Consider the following 26,675-nt stretch of genomic DNA (forward strand, 5'->3'; position numbering starts at 1 on the left):
GCAGTCAGCCTCAAATGCTGGTTCTCTATTCACGAAAGGAACGCCTCCTTTCCTCTAAAGACTCCCACCCGAGTTCCTGAAGCATTTCCGTAACACTCGCGTGATGATCATACCTACCAGTAACAAATCTAGCAGCCCGCCTCTGAAGTGCTTCTATGTCCTCCCTCAATCCGACCTGATATGGATCCCAAACGCTCGAGCAGTACTCAAGAATTGGTCGTATTAGTGTTTTATAAGCGGTCTCCTTTACAGATGAACCACATCTTCCCAAAATTCTACCAGTGAACCGAAGACGATTATCCGCCTTCCCCACAACTGCCATTACATGCTTGTCCTACTTCATATCGCTCTGCAATGTTATGCCCAAATATTTAATCGACGTGACTGTGTCAAGCGCTATACTACTAATGGAGTACTCAAACATTACGGGATTCTTTTTCCTATTCATCTGCATTAATTTACATTTATCTATATTTAGAGTTACCTGCCATTCTTTACACCAATCACAAATCTTGTCCAAGTTATCTTGTATCCTCCTACAGTCACTCAACGACGACACCTTCCCGTACACCGTTAGGCATCACTGACGCTGCCCTTCTAGAAGCCTCTTGTTCGACCATGGAATCTGTCGCCCTTTTTTCGCCGGTTGGCTTCAGACAGTGTGCTACACTCGGATTCTCCATGTTGCCAACTCCACAGATGTTTATGGGCACACTTCTTCCCCATTCTTAACACACATACGACAGAAAAATATCCTGGTCAGGTCGATTTCTACGCGAGTTCTGTGACGGACGATTGCTTTGTTTGCTGAGTTTGAACTCTGCAACCTCGAGTCACTTCTTGTCCCCCAGAACAAAATGGTCCCGGCACGCAGCCATGGGCCACGTGTGACCACATGTGCACCACGTTGTTCCTCTGATCTCTCTCGCTCACGTCATCGACCGTTTTACAAACTACAGGTACGAATACGCAACACTGCCTCATTCGCAAACTTATAGCTGTGGGGTGCTGAATCAAAACGTTCGTAACACTACAAACCTGGTATCCGATTTTGTGCAGCCGTTCGTACGCCGTATCATTCCGCAGGAGATGTGTACCTCAACTACCCCTTAACTACAGGGGCGGACAAAAATATGGAAACACCACTAATACTACACACTACCACGCCTAGGAAAACCGTTGACATTCAAAACATCATCTAGTCGTCTCGAAACGGAAAAATACGATTCCTGTATGGTTTTCAATTCTTTGTGCAAAACAGTGGCAAATTCGGGCAACGATGATGGAGATGGACAGCGATCACGCACCCTTCTCTCCAAAGTGGACCAAAGAGACTGAATAATATTGTAATCTGACGACTGTGGTGGCCAGGTGAGATGCCACACTTCAACCTCCCGCTCACAAAGCAAGTCCTGGATGATGCGTGCTGTGGAAACAGCGTCGCTGTTGTCTTGAAACACAGCATCACCATTACGGAACGAACATTGTACCATAGGATGGACCTTATTAGCTAAAATGACCAACCGGCAGACTTGGCTAGCATCCGTATTTCGTTCAAGGATGCATTTCTCGCGCTGTTTTCATATTTCTGTCCAACCCCCGCACCGTGAGTATGCCGTACATTGACCCATTTCCAATGAGAAGTAAAGTACGACAAAAAAATTTACATTTCTAAGTTTCGTGTTTGACGCTGTTACGGAAAATAATGTAGTAATATAAACGCAATTTATGTCTTTAGTATGATACCGACAATTTTGATATGTGAAACTCAGTGTTAATTTACTACAAATATACTGTGAAAGTTGAGTTTCTTCCAGCATATCGAATATTCTAGTCATATACGGGACTGCAGCCGGGTGTAGTAGTAGACAGACCGCCGATATTGTAACATGCGAGCGCCCCGTTATATTCAAGCCACAAATGCAACTTGAGATCGTTGCGCATGGACGGGGCTGCTCCGACGCGGAACGAAAAGGCGGTCTACGCAGAAATACAATGCACACAGTAAACTGGCACTACCACACAACAGTAGATGACTAACGTCAGCAACAGCTAACTGAGTAACACTATCTTAGTAACTAAATATGTACGCCAGAACCTCTGTTGTTCTACTTAATAGGATGAGTATCCGTGAGCGGTACCAAGGCAATGTTCTGTAGTCGCAGATTTGCCTAGCTATTATAAGCGTGAGTGACGCCAATGCTCCATACAACGGCCTCCCAAGGGAAGTGTGAGGGTGGGAGTCTAGAAGTAGGGTTGAGACGATACGCGGGCAGGCATTGCTATGATGAAACTGCTAATTCATTTGGAATATGTTTACTCGTGCCTCGTTGTTCACGTTAAAGTTTCAGCGTGAAAAGATCGATATCGTACGGTGGCATGTGATATAATGCTAAAGGTGCATATTTAAAGGCGTTTTCTGTGAGTAACGCTTTCAGCGATAAACCGTTAAGTCCGTGATCTGCTAGCGGATTGAGAACCCGTCATTACTTTTTTCCATAAATTGCCAGTGATTGGACTATGTAGTCTTTAAATTGATGGAGTTGAGAGGTCACAAAAAAAAGTTCAAATGGCTGTAAACACTATGGGACTTAACATCTGAGGTCATCAGTCGCCTAGACTTAGAACTACCTAAACCTAACTAACCTAAGGACATCACACACATCCATGCCCGAGGCAAGATTCGAATCTGCAACCGTAGCAGCAGCGCAGTTCCGGACTGATGCGCCTAGAACCGCTCGGCCACATGGAGCCAACAGAATCTTCGTAAAGTAGCACGCATCAAATTGTTGTGTTATACTCGGTTTCGTCCTTTCGTGGCCTAGTCTTACGAATCATTTCTCATTATCTTCAGTTGCTCGGGATGTATGTTGTAACACAGTTGTTGCGGATCCGCTCATCTTGTATGGCATATTTTTAATTATTTTATTGGCAGCTTTTTGCAAGAAATACCGCCATGAGAAAGGAAGAATACTTATTGATAGTGATACTGGAATTACGCTGCTCCACAAGCCGTAAAGTGACTTGTGAAGTCTAGATGTCTATGTCCGTGTCAATACGTCACGTATTCGTTAGTAGTTCGTTCTCCTGAGTGAAAGACGTCGGTAGCTGTATTAATCAATCTTGTTTTCCCACCTCTGGAACTTTTGAAAATCATTACGAAACATATCTCTCAGGCAATGGACGAAAAATAGGTTAGAATTTATGATCGTGTCGATGGCGAGGTCACTATAGAGAGAGCACTCACTCTGCTGGCCACGAATGGGGCGTGATATCGGATGTCACCATGATGGAAGAGCGGGTCCGTCACTCTTCTGAAGTACTATTGTCGAAACATGGAAAATACCACCATGCGTCTGCTATGGGGAGTTGAACTGCGCGTCTCGCAGTCTTAGTTATTACTCCAACTCGCTCCGCGAATCTCACGAGAGAACTGAACAAGAATAACAAATCAATACTTCAGACATGCATTTAGTAATTTAAATACACTATTCAAGCCCGCATTACACAATTATATCTTTTTTTCTTGAAATCTTCTTGTTATTTCCATCTGTAAAAAACAAATGCTTCAACGTCAAATATCTGTAAATGAAAAATTATCGTGAAATGCCTTGTATATTCTAAAGCCCACAACTGTCGGTTGATGCTGTTACTTCTCTGTCCATATTCATCCATTCTACATACACCATCCGCTTTGTGAGAAAAATATGGCCACCATTCCAGTGGCTATAGGCACTGTAAAATAATTTCCACTGCAGTCGTTACGCATTCCGAGGCCTGTATTTTACCTTCGAGCAATAAACCGAGTTCCATACAGCTCCCTTCTCTTGCAATGGTCAATTCCTTTTTTTTTCTAATTCATGAATGGCGCACAGCTGGAACCGAAAACATTTACTTTCCTATATCAGTGCAGCAGTATGAATTTTTACAGTCGCTCCATAAAAGATATATTTTTGTAGCAATAGCAATATACCACGTATAACGTAAAACTGCCAAAAATGGGAACTGAGTACAGACAAAGGAATTCCAGGCCCAGAATACGCTGCATTACTGATAAAACACTGTCCGTATGTTACTTCAGAAAAAAAATTCTGTTCAGTAATGTGCACAGTACGGCTTCTTGTTCGATATATATTCTCGATTAGGAATTGTTAACGATATACAATTCTCTTGATTTGCTGGTAGGCCTGTGTAAGAAATCACCGAAATCTGAAAGATCTTGTATGAATCACACTGACGAGACGTGTTTTTCATGTACGTCTCTGGAAGTAATGGTCCAATATATTAGGTATATTTCCCTGGTGATGGGTAAGTGGGTCTAGGAATAGAATGTTCTGTAATCGATTTTAGAATCTCTAGTTTGGACAGGCAAATGACTTTATATCAGTATTTAACGCAACAGGAATATTTCATGAGCTGTTAGACATCGTGTGTCAGCAATAAAACGGTTTTTACAGCATGGGCTCATATGCCTGTACATCTGTATCTACAATGCGTGTTCAGGAAGTTAGTGTACTGTGACCATAAAGGGGCTGTGGTATTTATTTTTGTTTGTTTGTGGGTTGGCAACACTGAATGGTAGAGGGCGGAGTGGGGGGGGGGGGGGATCCCCTGATCAGAGCGAGCATCGCAGAAACACGGTAGTACCTAAACTGACGTAGTTTCCATTTGGCGTGAAAGATGTCGGTAAGGAATGCCGTCAATTGCGAACGACGTTCTGTAATCCGCTTCCTACTCACGGAAGGAATAACACCTATCGAAATTTTTTCGCCAATTAAAACGGTTTACGGCGAAGGTGTTATGAACAGAACTACTATGTTTAAGTTGTATAGGGAGCTTAGTGGAGGCAGAAAAAACGTTCACGACGAACAGAGGAGATGAAGACTTTCCATTATGACTGAGGAGTTGGTGCTAAAAATCGAGAAAATGTTCACGGAGACCATCGACTGACAGAGGATGAAATTTCTGCGATGTTTCCAGAACTCTCTTATATCAGACACTCACAGGAACGCTGAGATACCGGAAACTGTGCGCAAGATGGGTCCCTAAACAGATGACAGAGCAGCACGAAAAACATCCAGTCAATAGCGCCCGCGAGTTTCTTGAACGCTTTTAATTGGAATGTGAGGACTTTCTGAACTCTTGTGACTGGAGATGAAACGTCGGTAGCTCATCATACACCTGAGGCAAAAAGACAGTGATCAGAGTGGCGTTACACAAATGTCCTATCTGTCAAAAACTCCAAAACCACAATTTCGGATAACAAAATCTTGGCCTCAGTGTTTTGGGATCGAAAAGGCATCATTTTGGTCGAATTTCTGCCTCGGCGGGAGACCATCACTGCCCAATATTGTGAGATACTAAGAAAGCGCAGAAGGGATTATTCAGAACAAAAGGAGCTGAATGCTGACTAGAAGAATGTGCTTGTTGCATCACAACGCCCGTCCTCGCACAGCCTTAGCCACCAAAGCGCTCTTGGACTCATTTGGTTCGGATAATCTGGACCACCCTCCGTATTCCCCTGACTTGGCCCCCTCAAATGTTCAAATGTGTGTGAAATCTTATGGGACTTAACTGCTAAGGTCATCAGTCCCTAAGCTTACACACTGCTTAACCTAAATTATCCTAAGGACAAACACACACACTCATGCCCGAGGGAGGACTCGAACCTCCGCCGGCACCAGCCGCACAGTCCGTGACTGCAGCGCCCAAGACCGCTCGACTAATCCCGCGCGGCTGGCTCCCTCAGATTATCATCTTTTCACCTTCCTGAAGGCAACACATGAGTGGAATTAAATTTTCAACACATGAGTAGGTATAGAAAGAGGTTCTGAAGTGGGGGAAGGAGCTGGCGGAAGAGTTCATAAGGCATAAGGATGTTTGTGTCACGGCTCACCACATGCACGGAGCGGTATAGTGATGAAAAAGAGTCAAGAAGGGCATCAACAATATCTTGTAATTTTTCAATTACACTTTTTTCTAGAAAAAAAATATACGAATATAGTATACTTACTTTCTGAACACGTCACGTATACTCCGCAAGCCAACTTACGGTGCGTGGCGGAGGGTACTTTGTGCACTTCTGTCATTTCCCCCTTCTCTTGCTCCACTCGCGTATGGTTCGCGGAAATGATTGCTGGTAAGCCTCCGTGTGGCCTCGAACATCTCTAATTTTATCTTCAATGTCTTTTCGCGAGATATACGTATATAAGATCTGTTTCCGAACCGTCCGCCACGATACCGATTTATCATCAAGAGTGGCGCCACCTGAATACAGGGTGGAGAAAAACGACCTGATATGGAGAGAGCAGGGTAGAAGACGTAGACACGGGAAAACTTTTCCAGATGACCACAGGCCGGAAAAGGTGCAGCCTTAAAACGATAGCAAGTTAGCGCCTAGTACGCGAAAGTCTGTCCAGTAAGAGAAAGTCTTGGAGTGTGCCTAGCAGTGTGGTTTTTCAAGACTGATGCACTGTACTTGTTCGAATTAGAATTCATTCATGCTTTGTGTGTATTAGCAGAAATTGAAACATATGGTCTTTAGAAATCATTACTAATAACACTGCTCCTTAGAGCACCACCAGCTGAATATCTTTCGCTATGCTGTTTTTGCAGTACAGCTTATTATCTTAACAAATTAATGGCGTCAATTCACGTCTGACGTAAACAGCCGTAGACAGGAATTTAAAAATTGTCTGGCTTTGACCGTTCAAGTGAAACAATTACCTTCAATTAATTAAACTAGTAACTGCGCTCTGTAGAAAAACAGGAATAAGCTGGTGCAAGTTAGTTTGAACGCTCATATTTCCTCGCTCTCGTCGCTGATTGTTTGTCGCTTTATCGCCGTAGCTTTCCGATCTATGGTTACCTGGAAAATTTTGTTCGATTCGACGTCCTCTACCTGCTCACCACATCAGGCTGACACACAGTTCATTCATGTAAAATGGCACGCACGCCTCTACGGCGAAATTTCGGACACAACCGTATCGCAATCACTGCAGTTGGATGTTGCCGTCTATCTATCTGCATGGCCTGTCAGACAGTACGATCTAGAACGGTTGGTTATTTCTTGTAGGATTAGCAATAATCGTTGTTTGCTGTCATCAGTCACTACAACAGAAGAATAGTAGCAGTACACTGAATATATTATCTTATTGATCTGGAATATAGAAATCATTCTGAAGTAAGTGTACTGGCTTCTACTGAAGCGCAGAGCTTCCTGCGTTACTACTTGATGCAAGAATTTTGTGACGGCCGCACTTGTGTAATCTAGTATTCACTGACTGAAGTGGTGAGCTAAAACGCTATTAATACCACCACTGTTCAGCGCGAGGCTGAATGCCCCCTGGTTGCGTTGCGGGCGCGTGACGCACTGACAGGGTGGTCAGGTACAGTCTGAAAAACCTGTAAGGGTTGGTTGTGTAGGATTCAAACATGGTTCAAATGGCTCTAAGCACTATGGGGCCTAACATCTGAGGTCATCAGTCCAATAGACTTAGAACTACTTAAGCCTAACTAACCTAAGGACATGACACACATCCATGCCCGAGGCAGGATTCGGACCTGCGACCGTAGCAGCACCGCGGTTCCGGTCTGAAGCATTTAGAACCGCTCGGCCACAGCGGCCGGCGGTTGTGTAGGGAAGAAATAGTTAAGAAAAATAATTCTATACATTGCGCCGTTTCGGAGTCAATTAGCATTGAAGTTATGCAATTAGGCCGTTGCGCGCGCAAAATGAAGCGGCCCGCTGAGATGGTGTCACCAAATGTGTCCTTTGTTTACCTATCGACTGAGCACAACTCACGGCCCATCTTCACAGCTTTACTTTCGCCAGTACCTCGTCTTAGTTTGGTTTCCTAACACCGAAAAAGACAATGAAACAAAACTGGACGTGGGACTGTAGGAAGGATCGAACCCGAGCCAAAGGCGTAGTAATTTCGTGCGCTGTCATCTACGCTTCGAGAACAACTAACACTAAGTGTATAACGGGCCGCTTGAATTAGCGAACGTAACGGTTTAATTGCCTAACTTCAATGCTAATTAACTCGGAAACGGCGCAAAGTATCGTACTTCTATTCTTAACAATTATTTCTCAGCACAACCTTCCCTGCAATACCTTTAAAAGTTTTTTACATTGTTCCCAGAATGAAATTTACACGCTGCATAGTAGTAAGCGCTGATATGAAGATCCCTGGTAGATTACAACTGTGTGCCGCATCGAGACTTGAACTCGGGACCTTTGCCTAGAGAACTTGCACGCGAAAGCCAAAGGTCCCGAGTTGTAGTCACAGTGTGGCACACAGTTTTAATCTGCAAGGAAGTTTCATATCAGCGCAAACTCCGCTGCACAGTGAAAATTTCATTCTAGAAACATCCCCTGGGCTGTGGCTAGGTCATGTCTCCACAATATGTTTTCTTACAGAAGTGCTAGTCTTGCCAGGTTCTCAGAACTTCTGTGAAGTTAGAAAGGTAGGAGACGAAGTACTGGCGAAGTAAAGCTGTGATGACGGGTCGTGAGTCATGCTTAGGTAGCTCAGTCGGCAGGTAAAGGTCCCGAGTTCGAGTCTCGGTCCGGCACACAGCTTTAATCTGTCAGGCACCTTCTTTTCAGGTTGTTTATGACCACGATAGGAACAGAGACGAATGGTGTATCACTGTAGCAACGATATGGGTCCAACTGAGGAAATCCACTGACATGAGCAACTTTGACGAAAGGGCAGATAATTATTGCCCGACTCCTGGGAATGACCATCTCCGCATGCTACTGTGATGCGCATGTATGGAAAGTCGTTGATGGACGGAGAGACTACGAGTAGGCGATAAGGTGTTGAACGTCAACACCTCCTCACACGAAGTGGAGGACATGTCTTTACATGCTCTGTGTAGCAGGACATACAGCGATCTGCGGAACATTTGGCGTCAGAGTAAAATGCTGGCACAGGCTCAAGTGCTTCAGAGTAGACCGATCAGGCACGTTGATGAACATGGGCTCCGCAGCAGACAACCCATACGTATTCCCATTTTGAACCAACGGCATGGATTATTACGATTGCATTGAGCATAATTAAGACAACTGTCCGAGTCACAAGACCAGAATCGTGCTGTAGTGATTTGAACTCACGTTGACGTCTTGGCCCCAAAATTCGTCTTGTCTGAACCCGATGGAACCCATCTGAGACACTATCAGCTGCCAGCTCTACGCCTACGAAATTCCGGTCCGTAATTTACGAGAACTGTGTGATCTATACATAGACACCTGGTTCCACATATCTCCGGAATCCTACATACCACGCATAACTGTTACGTTCCAAAAGTTATCCAACACGCTATTAACGAGGTAATCATAATACTGTGTCTCATGAGCTTATAAGTGTGACAGTTCCGGAAAACGTGCCCAATCTTTAGTGGTAATGGGGAATTCAACAAGTAAAATTCAAAACATTTATTCACGTAACATAACTTATTTTGTTAGGTCATAGGTTCCCGCATGCGGCGTAACTCGTTCTACAGATTATTCGTGCCGATCCACAGTTCTTTCTGCTTCTTTTCGACTTCAAAAATCCGACAGTACTCGGTCATGACTTTTTGCTCTCGGTTGCCTTCCAGGAAGTCCATTTACAATACTGGCAGAACAGTTTTCATGGCTGGAGTTTCTAACTATCCGACGCGAATAACACACAGCTCGGATTATATATGAAGTAGAAAAGAAAATATTTAACAGCGAAAAAAGAAATCTCATTAAAAATGTTTCGTCAGAGTCTCGTAACATGTTTGAGGAGTTAGTAAGAAGGGAGGAGGGGAAGAGATAGTTGGGAAGAACTGCCGGTGTTAGCCAACAGTAGCAAGTTCTTAAAAACCAGTTTCGTGCAACATATACGACAAGAAAGTGGACGGAAATAAAAACAAATGCGGCAAGGGAGTTAACTTCGTCAGACTGCATAAATAAAACGAGTATCCAAGGTCGCAGAGCTAAACGTTGTGTAGCTAAGCTTGTTCGACAACTGGTCGTTCCTTTTCCGTCCGTATCAGAACTCAGTTGCGAACTGCAGCATGTGCACGTGCAATCGTATCTGCGACGCGCGTAACAAACTTATTTCGGAGCGAGAAACGAAATTACCGTGCTCGCAGGTGTCAAATGACATGACGCAAATATCAATGCTATTAGCCTAGACTGCGCCCGCTCCGTGATTCGGCAATCTAGTTACATTTTCAGTCCGCTTGTCTGATATATTTAGTTTGTTTCCGCTTATAGCGTTTCAGAATACTCGTGTGCTTTTACGTTTTACAGCTCCGTGCATTTCCATTAAATGTTGGCACTGTTCGAATTCAGGGTTTCACAAACCGTATCACTGTCACGATGAATGAAACAGAAAAGGAGTGAAATACAAATTGCTCTTCTGTCGAGGTTTGGGTAGGTATCACGGATCTGACTTCTTTTACGTGAGCCAATTAAGTGATTTCCGTCTGCTGCATGAAGGAATCTGGAAAATCAGAAAATTCAAATTTATTGCCTGCGTGATGCTATGAAACGGAAAGATGGGCAGTCACAATGCCAATCCTAGGCGTTTTTCCATACAACCGCTGCGCAACTACAGAATTACTAGCAATGTTCGCATTCACTTACTCCGATTTTGCAATGAAATCACTAAATTTACACTTCAGCAAGGGTTCCCGAATCCACTGACGTTTCGTGCTTTCCTTGCTAAAAGTGCAATGGTATATCACCCTGATTAGTGACTCCTCTGTTGGTGGTATGTCAAAAATATTTAAAAGAAGTTTATCTCCATCTAAATCTACGTAATTACTCTGCTATTCACAATAAAGTGCCTGGCAGAGGGTTCAATGAACCACCTTCAAGCTGTCTGTCTACCGTTCCATTCTCGAACGACGCGCAGGAAAAACGAACACTTAAATTTTTCTGCGCGAGCCCTGATTTCTCTTATTTTATCGTGATGATAATTTCTCCCTATGCAGGTGGGTGCCAAGATAATGTTTTCGTAATCGGAGGAGAAAACTGATGATTGAAATTTCATGAGAAGATCCCGTGGCAACGAAAAACGCCTTTGTTTTAATGCTTGCCACTTCAGTTCACGTATCATGTCTGTAGCACTCTCTCTCCTACTTGGCAATAATACAAAACGAGCTGCCCTTCTTTGTACTTTTTCGATGTCAGCCGTCAGTCCCATCTGATGTGGATCCCACACCGCACAGCAGTTCGTTTTGGTCATCTGATGATGTTACAAGACGGTAAATGGCAGCAGCATCTGCAAACAATCTAAGACGGCTCCTGAGATTGTCTCCTATGTCGTTAATATAGATCAGGAACAATAGAGGGCCTATAACACTTCCTTGGCGAACACATATTATTTCCGTTTCACTCGACAACTTTCCACAGTGTGAAGCGAAAAGGCAACTTGAAATCCTCCAGGCGAAGATGGAAACTCGCTAGCATCAAGAAGGCTTTTGATGTATTGCTGCTGCTTAAAACAAGATCTTGTGATTTTCTATACAAGTGCTGGTCTGTACCATGTGTTTGTAGTTATCTTGTTGCAGTCTATGAAAGTGTGAACTGCTATGGTGCAACTTTTTGGCCATTGCCACCACCACCGCCGCCACCGCCACCACCATCATTTATCATAAACACATTATGTATTTATTCACAAAACTCACACATTGTTGGAACTATTGTATCTATATGTACACTGTTTTAATTAATTGACATGTGGTCTCACTGAGTATCAGTTTCTTTGTACAGTGCACTTAAGTTTCTTTTCTAAATGTCAAAAAAGAGCATTTTGGACTGATTTTGTAAAGTGTGGATTCAAATACTGTGAATGATCATGTTGTTTCAATTATGCGCATCCTCGTGTTGGCTGCAGAAGTGATTACAGGACTATCTGAAATATGAATTTTTCTGTGTGGCCTCTGCAGTGTGTTTGGAAATATCTGTCATTTGTGACTATGAATGTAGGAGCGTAGCTGTCACATTTCCACTGGTACTGTGAGCAATATTTTGTTTATTAAAATGTGTTAGAAAAGAAGGTACAGAACTTGATATGAATTTTGATAAAAATGTACGCGTTACGAATTTTTATGCCTAGTTAAACCCCACAAGCTTCCTCTGATTTTATAGTTTTGGCTGTAAGAGAGAAGATAAAAAATTTCATTTTTTTACATTAACAGAAACTGAGATTTGAAAAAAGTGCTATTAGAAACCACATACAGGAATGTAGTATGTCAGCATTTTAAGAACTGTTTTTATGAGTACTTTCATACAGTGGGAGATATTGCTCATAAAATAATATTCATGAAGAGAAGTTTATGATTCTCGACACTATCTGTCTTTGAATTAAAGCATTTTCAATTCTTCTAAATTCCACTTTATTCATTTTCACATTATTCTATCTGCAATGGAGTCGAACGCATGCAATATTAAGTGTAAGGAGAGACTAACAAATGAAGTCACTGCTCACGAGCGAAATTAATGCAGTTATTCGCGTAGATTACACTGTAGCGAATACACGTTACTCTACTTTTTGCAATATTAGTATGTACCACAGGTCGGAACCGATTGGTCAGTCGCTTGAGTAGACTTACGTGAATGAGCTGGCTCGTTATTGGCAACAAACCAACATCCCTTCTTCAATCATCACTTCAGGACACAAGGTACATTAGTTCGTCAAGAAGACTTCCACGTCATCTGCTGATCATCTCAATCCATTTGAATTTTGGGATAGCACAGAACTGAATTTCTACCATCCTTCGTACGCTTTAAGAGCAGGTTTTGGTCGAGACCGATGGAAATTGGATTTTCTTTTTGCATAATTTTCATCCCTGAAGTATACAGATTATGGCTGAAAAAGGATTTGTTTGATTGTGAAAGTATTTCAGGAGTTACCGCCTGTTGAATGGAACTGTACGCCGACAGAAATATGGGCAGCTGCAGGCGCTCGATGAATTAGTTCAAGAAAAGATTCGACCACTATAGGAATTTGTTTCCACTGAAGAATTGCTTAAAAAATGCACCAGTCCCCATACGCAAAATGATGATAGCTTCAACGCGTACGTTTGGAAACCGGTACAGAAATATCTTCATTGTGGGGCAAAAACTGTTGAAATAGCAACATATATAGCTGCAGGTATATTCAACGAAGGTTATTCATCTATTCTGAAGACCATGAACGTGTTAGGAATCGTCACAGGGACGAGAAGCATAAACTTCGAAAAGTTACCAGACAGGAAACGCGTGGCCGCCGCTGAGCGAGGAATTTCTCAGTTTGCTAAAAGAGGCCGGAGTGAAAAAATACACACCAAATTCAGAACCACAGCATGACTGAGGTAGACGACAGATGCCTCTATGGTGCAGGAATCGCAGATTAACCCTAAGTTTTGAAACAAAGTGTTTTTGTTACTACATATTTGAAACATGTTTTTCTCGTAACAACATTTTTCAACGCGCGAAGCGCTCTAGAGCCTCCATAGATTAACCGATTCATTTGATATTTTGTTAAATGATAGATAATTAAATTTAGGGGCCTTAGTGAGAGCTATTTTTATATGTATTTTATATATTTATTTAAACATTGAACCTAGAAAAAAATTCCAAGAAACTGACACGTTTTTCAAACAGCTGCCGTTTTTTCGAGGTATTTTTCAAAACCCCATCGGGATGGCCCCCTAAATCCATTCTAATTTAAGAATTTTCTATTTTTATGGGTTTCAGAAATAGCCACGAGTCGGTACAACGCTTCGCGAAAACCAGGACGCGCCGCGAGGCGCATACTTTCATTAGAACTGCAGCCGCCATTTTTGTTAGAAGACAAAACAAAATTTTTATACGCGAATGTTTGCATAAGAAAGAGGTGAAACTCCCTTTTTAATAAAAACACTCTTTGTATGAAAAAAAAACAAATTTCACCCGTTTTTCGTGCCTCTCGACCAGAATTTCCCTACAAGTAATTCTGTGTGCGTAAGAATCAAGTACAAACCTATTCTCCTGGGAACCCTTGTGACACCTGTCCTGTACCACCAAGGAGACGTGTACAAGCAGCCGCCATGGCAGTAGATTAGGTCCGGCATACGCCCTTTCCGAGAAGAAAATCTCTGCGGCAGGATTATAACGGAATTATTGCATTCAGCGTGTGACTCAGGTGCGTCTGGGGTGAAACCGGCTTTCTGTATTACCAGCCGCATTCCTTGTCGGTCGCGTCGGAAAGGATGTGAGTGTGAGAGAGAGAGTGTGTGTGGTGTCGCAGAGAGAGAGAGAGAGAGAGAGAGAGAGAGAGAGAGAGAGAGAGAGAGAGAGAGGAGGGAGTGGGAGATGGACAGCGGAAGAAATGGTGCGCTGCATGGAGTAATTCCTCCTGAAGTTAAAATCTTCTGGGTTGTTAGGCCGCGTCATATTTCCTTCTAAAATAATAGAGGTTTCGACCCCTCTGCTGCGGATTTCTTGAGGATGTTTCGGTGCCCACTACTGCTAGAGCACAGAAACATCCTGAAGAATATCCCAGCAGAGGGCTCGAAACCTCGATTGTTTTAGAAGAAAATATGACGCAGCCTAACAACTCAGAAGGTTTTAACTTCAGTGACAACGGCCACGAAAGCCTGCAGACTTACATAATTCTTTCTGTCTTGGTCTTTGACAAAGAGTTTTGTACAGTAACAAGTAGACACAGGTGCGTGTTAAAGCGTTTTAGACCACATCATTATGCTTCTCACATTGCGATGACAGTCTGCAACCAGACCTATATCAGCACGAAGGTGCTCTTTTCTATACAAAAAATCTAATCCTAAAAACCACGAGGCTGCTCTCGTCTACATAACAACTATTTTCTTCGCGAGAAACTTTTCCAGAGCTCTGATCTTTAAGGTGAAATAGAAAGTCGGTCACTTATCCGATAAATTGGCCCAAAAACCGAGCGACATCTCTACCTCGCGCTTCAGGTCCAACAAAAACTGATTCCATTCACCGTCGACCACAAATTAGTGATGAGTTCACCAATATGATTCTCTCTCTTTCTCTTTTCCCCAGCCATTATCCCGTATAGTACGGGCCCCCGCTTTTTCAGGATTAGGTAAATTTAATTTAATCGTTTAACTTTGTGGCCTGATGCGCTTCCTGACGTCAGTCGTCAACGTAACGTGAGGGAGGGACGTCGAGTGCGCTCTCTGTCTGTGAATCGAGTAAACTTTGCATGTGTGTTATCATATTTTAACTGTTTGTGTATCGTATTCTATGAGGCGAAATTCGAGGACCAACACAGCGTTTGCCTGAACGTGCGTAGGAAGCAGCCCAGAAACTGCACTCGGGCAGGCTAGTGTACAAGCCCACCGCGCGGATTCGATCTTCCCTTTCTCGGCAGTTAGCGCTCAGCGAGTTACGCTATACGATGAGGTGAAAGCCTACCCCTGACATTAAACAACGAAATAGCAGTGAAATGAAGCCCTACGGGGTAATAGTTACCGAATTCTTTGCCATCAACAATACTGAATTTTAGAACACATGAGTGCCTCGTATTTTGGTTTCATTATTTCTTTCTTGAGCTTCATACCAACGTTTACGTAATGGAATTTTATAAACTACTCTAACGAATTTGTTAACCATCCTCCTCACTTTATATAGTTTTTTTACCGGGTATTTCTTTCCAAACACTCTTTTCACCACATAAAATGGTTACGCACAGTACCTGTGTAACTGAGAATGTACATCTTTATTCTCAATGTAATTCAGTAGAGCGCAACGTGTCTCCAATCGTGAACAGAACAATGCAACTTGTGTACACTGATCAGTTTGGGAACATGCCTCGAAGGGCCGCTTCAAACGCAGACCATGCGAAGATTGTCCCTTTACGGCCAAAGGGGTTGTTAGCACAGGAAGTTGCGCGTTGAACCGGCATTCGCCATAGTGATGTCATTCCTACATTCATTCGGTATCCTGAGACGCAAAACATTCACGATCGCCATGGTAGTAGTCGTCTTCGTTCAACACCACCAGTTGATCGCTACCTAGAAATTGTGACTCGTATGTATCTCCAGCAAAAGCTAGCTGCTTTCTTGGAGGCAACTGGGTGAGTTGTATCGACTAATACAATACACCACCGTCTCCGTAAGATCACTTTTGCCTCTAGGCGTCCATTAAGGAACTGCAGTATGTTGGATTCACCAATCAGTTTTGGCGCCCAACATAAAAGGTAGCAGGAAGGGAATCCCCTACCACAGAAGTAGTTGCAGTATTTAGGTGGTGTGCTTGCACGCCTGCAGCTAGATTTATCGCAGGGCGATCATAAACTAAAATACAGAGGAGGACAGCACGTTTTGTATTATCGCGAAATAGGAGAGAGAGTGTCACTGAAATGATACAGTACTTTGGATGGACATCATTAAAACAAAGGTGTTTTTCGTTGCGCAACAATCTTCTCACGAAACTCCAATCACCACCTTTCTCCTCCGAATGCGAAACTATTTTGTTCCCGGCCGGAGTGGTCGAGCGCTTCTAGGCGCTACAGTCTGGAACCGCGCGACCGCTACGGTCGCAGGTTCCAATCCTGCCTCGGGCATGGATGTGTGTGATGTCCGTAGGTTAGTTAGGTTGAAATAGTTCTAAGTTCTAGGGGACTGATGACCTGAGAACTTAAGTCCCATAGTGCTCAGAGCCATTTGAACCATTATGAACTATTTTGCTGACGCCGATCTACACAGGGAGAAACGATCTCCATGATAAAATAAGGGAAATCAGAGCTCGTACGGAAAGATATATGTGTTCGTTCTTTCCGCGCGCTATACCAGATTGGAATAATAGAGAATTGTGAAGGTGGGTCGATGAATCCTCTGCCAGACATTTAAATGTGATCTGCAGAGTATCGATGTAGATGTATAAGGTTAGCAACACACTGAATAATAATGAACCATTATTTGTTAAAAGAATAAGTACACAAACGCTGATCTTAGTGTGATGAACAGGCGTCCACCTCAGTAAAGGTTCTGAACCTTCTCTAACTTAACTCAGTAAACGTTGGTTAACTAATCTAATAGCTGTTCCGTCTGGACTGCTGTTGGACAATTTATACTTCAGACTGAAGTACAGTTAAATGCTTTAGACACTCGGTATTGACTCTCCGATAATCGTGCGTTGATAGCGACAGGGTTATAACTGCGACAACTGTAGATAACTGGTATTCTGCGAGAACTTCTGATGTGAGACAACTGTTGAACTGCGACAACTGGCAGAGTTCAGCTGTGCGGTCGCTTTGATCCGCGATCGGTGGAAGAATGTTTTATCTCCTAACTATTTGGCGGATGCAGCAAATAGACCCTCATCTCACCGCCCTCTGTGGTGTTTGACATTCTATTGACGCACGGAGCGAATTATTTGTGAGTCGTGTTATGTGCGCTATCTACGTCACGACTGATCATAACTTTGTGGCACCAAGCTATTAGATATTGCCTGGCGTTTGGCGCCCTCTGTATGTATAGCTGCGGACCGTGACGGATGGTGGTCACATTATAGTACAAACCTCCCCGTCAGCGCCGTGGTGCAGGAATAATGTGGGCAAAGGAACACCTGGCATGAAATCTGTATCAGAGGCACAGGGTTTCTCTTCACCGACGAATGCACGGTTTTTATATCGCCCGATGATCGTCGCAAAGGAATATGGAAGGGGCCTGGACAACTGTACGTCTCAGGTATAAGGTCTCACGAGTTCAGCATGTTGTCGGATGTTAAGTCAAACATCTCATCGCCATCGAGGGTAATTTTAGGGTTGTTCAGTATCGGAAAGGGATCCTCCAGCTCAATATCCAATCTTTCGGTCAACATTTCAGCAATGGATTCGTCTTTCAAGAAGATAGTGCATGAGAGCACCGCGTCTACCTCCTGAGAACCTTCCTCCGATAGGCAGCAAGCAACCGAATGGAAACGTCTGTGGTGTCTGTTGACATGAGCATGACCAAACATGCTTGGGACCAGTTGAAAACCGGAGGAGAAGGAACCCTACTGACACACTGTATGACCACAGAATGGCCGGTGTTGAAGCTTGGTACTAGCTCGAGCAGCAAGAATTTAACTACCTTTTCGACGGCAGAGCTAAGAACAATCCAAGCATGTGACAAAACTCGCCGTGGGACAACAGGGTACAATTTTGTTTTTATGCGCGAACGAATATGTCCGAAAGAAGACACCACTCTTATAAACATAGGCGCCTCGACAGGACCACTCAGTACAGATGCATTCTTCGTCCGACCTCTTGCTGGAATCAGCGTGAGGCTTAGAGCAATATGGATAACGGGCTACAGACGCTAGGTACGTAGTGCGCGCCGCGCGGCTGGTAGCCACGCGGTCTACGGCGCCTTGTCACGGTCCGCGGGGATCCCCCCGTCGGAGGTTCGAGTCCTCTCTCCGGCATGGGTGTGTGTGTATGTTGTCCTTAGTGTAAGTTAGATTAAGTAGTGTGTAAGCCTAGGGACCGATGACGTTAGCAGTTTGGTTCCAAAGTCCTTACCACAAATTTCCAATTTTATGTAGCGCGTGACAAATTGGAACTTTGGGCCGGACGGGAAACGTGCTCTGATAGCCGAAGCTGTTAAGGCCACCATTTGCGTAAAGCGGGAAATGCAGGTTCGAGTCCAGGTCAGTACAAATTTTCACTGTCGCCAATGAATTTATTTAAGTGCCCGGTTGCGGCTAATGTAGGAATTTCAATTTCGCCACGATACTGAATGTTACCCAGCAGAACAAATTTAATTCTACAGAAACGCAAAAATATGCACTTTCGAACAGACTGCTTTTATTTTGGTTACTGCTCTTTTTATTTCACAGCAGTTTCTTTCTAATTCCTATTCTTTCATTCCCTTCTCCCCTTGTATCCAAGACCACAGACGTTCGCATATATGCACGTGGTGCAACTATTTTTGAGGCTGCTCTCTGCTGCTTGTAAACCAAGCAATGCGGTTTTTTGGTTTGAGTTGAATATCTACTTGGTCATCCTGTGTCTGTCCATTCGTTTGAGGTGACATGATTCCGCGCGGCTTTTGTAGATAGTTTCTGCGAGTTTTTCTACTCGACTGAAAACTGCTTTGTTGGATCTTTTTATGAGTGCTGTTCTCATAAAGGTATTCCATTTTCTGTCTTATGATTTTGCGCTCTCTCTTTTCCATTGCTTTGGCGAGATCTTTAGAGTCACTCAGGAACAAGGTTTCGCCTGTATAAGAAGCTGATTATTATTATTATTATTATTATTATTATTATCAGCAGCAGCATAATTATTATTCAAAACTTGCAAATGTGGAATGCGAATGTTCAGTGCATCCATATTTAATGGTAGGTAACACGTTTATGCACGTATTTCGTTTTATCTTCGCTCATGTATAATTCACACTCGTGAAATAGAAAGCTGCAAGCTAAGTAAACTGTATTTGTTAAAGCGTTACAGGTAATGTCTACCTCATTAGTGCTAGTGCATTGCTTGCAGTACAGCAAGTGCTGTGAGAAAGCGAACAGCAGACGTCACACGCAAAACAGTTCGCAGTGTTTCTCGTTTCGCAATGCCGATTCCTTATTATTCACTTTAAAACGTTTTCAGTGCATGCTACTTACGATACGCAAAGATTTTCTTAAGACAGTGTCATTAATACAACCGACTGAGAACTCTACTGCACCCCTGGGTGCCTAGAAATTACGTGTCTATCATTAACATATTTGAATATCCTTTTTTAGCATCATCCTCGCAAAAGCATGTAGCTTTCCAGGGTCTTTATTGAACACATTGCATCGCGATTCGTACCACCAGTTAAAAGCGTAAGCGCTGCCAATGATTCAACAGACCCGTAAGCCTGTTACGAAAATGCACAACTTGCCATCTATTGAGGACTGTTATTGAAAAGATCATCCCCGACAGTTTAAGCAAAAGCAATGAAACGGCGACAAATGAGGTAAAGATACACTATGTGATCAAAAACGTCCGAACACCGGGCTGAAAATGACTTACAAGTTCGTGGCGCTCTCCATCGGTAATGCTGGAATTCAGTATGGTGATGGCCCACCCTTAGCCTTGATGACAGCTTCCACTATCGCAGACATACGTTCAGTCAGGTGCTGTAGGGTTTCTTGGGGAATGGCAGACCATTCTTCAGGGAGTGCTGCAATGAGGAGAGGTATCGATTTCGGTCGGTGAGGCCTGGCACGAAGTCGGCGTTCCAGAACATCCTAAAGGTGTTCTATAAGATTCAGGTCAGGACTCTGTGCAGGCCAGTCCATTATAGGGATTTATTGTCGCGTAACCGCTCCGCCACAGGCCGTGTATTATGAACAGGTGCTCTATCGTGTTGAAAGATGCAATCGGCATCTCCGAATTGTTCTTCAACAGTGTGAAGCAAGAAGGTGCTTAAAACACCAAAGTAGGCCTGTGCTGTGACAGTGCCACGCAAAACAACAAGGGGGGGCAAGCCTTTTCCATGAAAACACGACCACACCATAACACCACCGCCTCCGAATTTTACTGTTGGCACTACACACGCTGGCAGATGACGTTCACCGGGCATTCGCCATACGCACACCCTGCCATCGGATTGCCGCATTGTGTACCGTGATTCGTCACTCCACACAACGTTTCTCCACTTCTCAATCGTCTAATGTTTACGCTCCTTACACCATGCGAGGAATCGTTTGTCATTTACCGACGTGATGTGTGGCTTATGAGCAGCCGCTCGACCATGAAATCTAAGTTTTCTCACCTTCCGCCTAACTGTGATCGTACTTGCAGTGGATCCTGATGCAGTTTAGAATTCCTGTGAGATGGTCTGGATAGATGTCTGGCTGTTACACATTATGACCCTCTTCAACTGTTAGCGGTCTCTGTCAATCAACAGACGAGGTCGGCCTGTACGCTTTTGTGCTGTATGTGTCCCTTCACGTTTCCATTTCACTATCACATCGGAAACAGTGGACCTAGGGATGTTTCGGAGTGTGGAAATCTCGCGTGCAGGTGTAAAACACAAGTGATACCCAATCACCTGACCACGTTCGAAGTCCGTGAGTTCCGGGGAGCGCCCCATTCTGCTCTCCCACGATGTTTAATGACTACTGAGGTCGCTGATATGGATGTAATGTGTGTGAAATCTTATGGGACTTAACTGCTAAAGTCAGCAGTCCCTAAGCTTACACACTACTTAACCTAAATTATCTGAAGGACAAACACACACACACACACACACACACACACACACACACACACACACACACACGCCCGAGGGGGGACTCGAACCTCCGCCGGGATCAGCCGATATGGAAGTACCAGGCAGTATATGGCAGCACAAATCACCTAATATGAAAAAGTATGTTTTTGGGGGCGTCCGGATACTTTTGATCACGTAGTGTATATTAGGATTTGTCGTCGGCCCCCTTCGTGTTGTGTGTGAGAGACAGGCGCCTCGCCAGCCGTCGCCTGGCTCCATTATTCGAGACGCGGCAGCGGCGCGCCCGCTGCGGCGACCAGAGGTCAAACGCATTGAGGCCCTCTGCGCTCACAGCCTCTTAAGGCGCCGACGCTCTTCCTGCTCGCTGTTCCTGTCAGCTGTGCCTCGAGCCCTTCCCTCTCATCCGCCGGCACATCTCTGTACCCCTACTAAACGTCATCCTACACTGCTCTGCTAAACTGAAGGACGAGATAGGTGAAGTAACATAAAATATTAACTACTCGGAGGAAATGAACCCGAAGTGTGGGAGAGGTCTCCCAATCGTGCACAGAAAGCTGAAAGTCACGTGGCGTGAGGTCAGCTGGACTATAGAGCAAAACGGGGCTGGCCCTGCAAAACGTGGCAATTGAAGGAACGGATAAGGCAATACGCGTCAATCAGCGAGCAGTTACGGTGCACTATGTGGTGTTCTTCGTTAAAAAATGGCGAGGAGACAACATTTGGTTGTATTCGCACTAAGAATCATCCGGAAACTGAAAGAAGCACGAAGTGTGATGAGTGTTGCTCAGGAGTATTGTATTGCTCACGCGCACGGGGAGCGTTCTCAATCACAGGAGAGGAGGTGGTCAACCACTGTCAACTACAGCAGCAAATGAACGCTACATTGTGCAACAGACAGAAAGGGACTAACATTAAACAGCGGGTGTAATTGCAACAAAATTTAACAAGAATGAAATGCACCCAGTCTCGCGCTTTACAATGGCACGGAGATGGCTTAGGGGCGGTCCCGTTGCCCGATGATCTGTACGCTGTCTTCCGATGACACCCGCTGATCGGCAGTACCGTTTGCGATGGTGCGAACAGCACAGAGGCAGGACCAAAGAGGAATGTGGTCGCGTAATCTTCTAGAATGAGGAGACTCAGTAGTGATTCTCGACCTGCCGTCATATGAGGAGACGTGGGGACGCGTAATGCAACCAGGAACATTGTCGAACAAGATCGTTTTGGTCGTCCAAGTACGAGGGTTGTCCAGAAAGTAAGTTCAGATCGGTCGCGAAATGGAAACCACTGGGAAAATCCGGTAAAGCTATGCACAGATGTGTTGGGCAGTGTCTCTAGTATGCCCGTCGATCGTGTCGCGTCGCTCTTTTCAGTTTTGAGTGAACAGTGAGCACGTACAGATGCGTAGGGAACAGCCTCCCGCAAAGTATGAGGGCCTGGTTAGAGATTTCGCCTGTCATGCAGCCCACATAACACAATTGTCGAGCAGTTCCTTCTTCATGCCAATTCTCGACCTCACACTGCAGGGGCAATGAAGACGATTCTGCTGCGTTTCCGATGAGAAATGTTTGATCACCCACAATACGGTCCGTAATTGGCTCCCCCTGAGTCTCATCTCTGCTCACAAGAACCGCTGGTTATGAAGACAAAATTTTTCCACAGGCAACGAGCTGCAGAGCAGTGCAGATAACTGGCCGAAAGAATGGGGGGCTGCTTTCTATGACGAGGATACTGGAAAGTTGATACAACACTACGACAAAACTCGAAGATGGAGCGGCGACTATGTAGAGAAGTAGGTGGAAGGTGTACCTAACCGTTGCAAATAAAACGTTTCTGGTTTTCACTGTGGTTTCCATTTCGCGACCGATCGGAACTTACTTTGTGGACAACCCTCGTATTATGGTGTGATAAAGTATAATACTTGCATGAGCGTACTGACCTCCAAATCTTTAACACGGTACACTCACTACTAAACGTTATTGTGATACTGTACTCCTCTCCTGCGTCGTTTGAGGGGTGCGCTCGGCCCCAATTTCATTTTTATGGATGACAAAGCGCAATCGCAGCGAACACCTTAGGTGGAGGAGGCCAATGGAACGAGAGGATATACGGCGAATGGACTGGCCAGCCCGTTCCCCTGACTTACATCCAATCGACCGCGTGTGGGACGCGTTGGTGAGACGTAATGCACCACGTTCACGTGCATCCAAGACCATCCAGCTGTTGTTAATCGCTCTGGTGGAGGAATGGAATGCGCTATAGCAACAAATTCTTATCAACCGTGAGGCCAGCATAGGAGCTCGTTGCGCAGCATTCAATGCCGTCCGTGGTGATCACACTCCCTACTAACAAGGGAACCTTCCCATCGCACCCCCTCTCAGATTTAGTTATAAGTTGGCACAGTGGATAGGCCTTGAAAAACTGAACACAGATCAATCGAGAAAACAGGAAGTAGTTGTGTGGAACTATGAAAAAATAAGCAAAATATACAAACTGTGTAGTCCATGCGGAGGATAAGCAACATCAAGGATAGTATGAACTCAGGAGCGCCGTGGTCCCGTGGTTAGCGTAAGCAGCTCCGGAACGAGGGGTCCTTGGTTCAAGTCTTCCCTCCAGCAAAAAGTTTTAATTTTTATTTTCAGACAATTATCAGAGTTCAGGCACTCACATACAATCACTTTCGCTCTCCAAATTTCCAGGACGTGTTCAGATTTGCTTGGACATATGCAGGATTTGACGGTCAACACAGGGAAAAATTTGAAAACGTTAAAAACATATGTTTTGACAGAGCACAGAGAAAACTGTGCGAATGTGAAACTGTTGCATTCATTTGTTGCAGTTTATGTGACACACTCTTATGTTTTCATCACTTTTTTCGGAGTGATTATCACATCCACAAGAAAACCTAAATCGGGCAAGGTAGAAGAATCTTTTTACCCATTCGCCAAGTGTGCAAGTTAGGTTGGTCGACAATATATTCCTGTCATGTGACGCACATGCCGTCGCCAGTGTTGTATAGAATATATCAGACGTGTTTTCCTGGATAAAATGTTTTCGGTTCCCATTGGAGAGGCACGTCCTTTCGTCTACTAATCGCACGGTTTTGCGGTGCGGTCGCAAAACACAGGCCGTAAACTTATTACAGTGAATAGAGACGTCAATAAACGAACGGACAGATCATAACTTGCAAAAGCAAAGTAAGTAAACTTTTCGCTCAAGGGTAGACTTGAACCAAGGACCTTTCACTCCGCAGCTGCTCACGCTAACCACGGGACCACAGCGCTCCTGTGCCCAGATATGCCTTGATGTTGCATATGTTGCCCATGGACTACTCAGTTTGTATATTTTGCTTATTTTTTCATAGTTCCACACAACTTCTTCCTGTTTTCTCGACTGATCTGTGTACAGTTTTTCAAGGCCTATCCACAGTGCCAAATTATAACTAAATCTGAGGAGGGTTCGATGGGGAGGTTCCCTTGTAAGATCCATGTCCCGCGTTTTTCAATGTCCAGGGGACTATCATACACTACTGGTCATTAAAACTGCTACACCAAGAAGAAATGCAGATGATAAACGGGTATTCATTGGACAAATATATTATACTAGAACTGACATGTGATTATATTTTCACGCAGTTTGGGTGCAAACATCCTGAGAAATCAGTACCCAGAACAACTACCTCTGGCCGAAATAACGGCCTTGATACGCCTGGGAATTGAGCCAAACAGAGCTTGGATGGCGTATACAGGTACAGCCGCCCATGCAGCTTCAACACGATACCACAGTTCATCAAGAGTAGTGACTGGCGTATTGTGACGAGCCATTTGCTCGGCCACCATTGACCAGACGTTTTCAATTGGTGAGAGATCTGGAGAACGTGATGCCCAGGGCAGCAGTCGAACACGTTCTGTATCCAGAAAGGCCCGTACAGGACCTGCAACATGCGGTCGTGCGTTATCCTGCTGAAATGTAGGGTTTCGCAGGGATCGAATGAAGCGTAGAGACACGGGTCGTAACACATCTGAAATGTAACGTGCACTGTTCAAAGTACCGTCAATGCGAACAAGAGGTGACCGAGACGTGTAACCAATGGCACCCCATACCATCACGCCGGGTGATACGCCAGTATGGCGATGACGAATATACGCTTCAAACGTGCGTTCACCGCGATGCGACCATCATGATGCTGCAAACAGAACCTGGATTCATCCGAAAAGATGACGTTTCGTCATTCGTGCACCCAGGTTCGTCGTTGAGTACACCATCGCAGGCGCTCTTGTCTGTGACGCAGCGTCAAGGGTAACCGCAGCCATGGTCTCCGAGCTGATAGTCCATGCTGCTGCAAACGTCGTCGAACTGTTCGTGCAGATGGTTGTTGTCTTGCAAACGTCCCCATCTGTTGACTCAGGGATCGAGACGTGGCTGCACGATCCGTTACACCCATGCGGATAAGATGCCTGTCATCTCGACTGCTGGTGATACGAGGCCGCTGGGATCCAGCACGGCGTTCCGTATTGCCCTCCTGAACCCACCGATTCCATATTCTGCTAACAGTCATTGGATCTCGACCAACGCGAGCAGCAATGTCACGATACGATAAACCGCAATCGCGATAGGCTACAGTCCGACCTTTATCAAAGTCGGAAACGTGGTGGTACGCATTTCTCCTGCTTCCACGAGGCATCCTAATAACGTTTCACCAGACAACGCCGGTCAACTGCTGTTTGTGTATGAGAAGTCGGTTGGAAACTTTCCTCATGTCAGCACGTTGTAGGTGTCGCCACCGGCGCCAACCTTGTGTGAATGCTTTGAAAAGCTAATCATTTGCATATCACAGCATCTTCTTCCTGTCGGTTAAATTTCGCGTCTGTAGCAAGTCATCTTCGTGGTGTAGCAATTTTAATGGCCAGTAGTGTAAATCGCGGTGACTTCAGTGCAATTACAGTCTTTGAATAAAAGTGTGATTCCTGTTCGTCTCATTGTGTATTTATTTCGATTACGTTCTGTAGTATCCTGCATCACTTCTTTCTATGTATGGTCCAAGTTTCATCGAGCTATGTTACTGGGCAGTTACACATCATGGGAAGGTTACTGTCGTCCTTAAATTTTGCACACCATTGTACTTTCGGTTATGAAGGATGAGTATAGGTACAAAACATTCGGCTGTTGGTAAGCACAGTGTATTCATGGCCTCTAATGCTATCTGATGAACATTTACACGACATTAAATTACACTGCAAACAAGACAGCAGAAGAGGCGCTGTTCATTAGCGGAACTAAATTTAATTCCGTTAATATTACGCGCTACCTCCCTTGTACACACACCCACACACAGTTCTGATGTAGGAAAAACACCTGTCCCGAACGAGTAATTACCGTGTTAACTCGCCCGTAGCTCATCGTATAACTGTGGTCCGATACACAATGGGTGCATAAAACAAGTAGCTTGTTTCTAGAGGAATTCTCTACCAATTTCTGGGGACGTC

The 26,675-nt window shown here is 44.5% G+C and overlaps 1 protein-coding gene across 2 annotated transcripts in view; it reads right to left on the bottom strand.

The window, feature by feature from the left end:
• The window catches only part of LOC126183438 (plexin-A4), a 963,020-nt gene that overhangs the window by 271,233 nt on the left and 665,112 nt on the right, over nt 1-26,675 (bottom strand). The gene's annotated exons all lie outside the window — the stretch shown is intronic.

The sequence above is a fragment of the Schistocerca cancellata genome, chromosome 4 (genome assembly GCF_023864275.1).
Source record: "Schistocerca cancellata isolate TAMUIC-IGC-003103 chromosome 4, iqSchCanc2.1, whole genome shotgun sequence".
NCBI classification, from domain to species: Eukaryota; Metazoa; Arthropoda; class Insecta; order Orthoptera; family Acrididae; genus Schistocerca; species Schistocerca cancellata.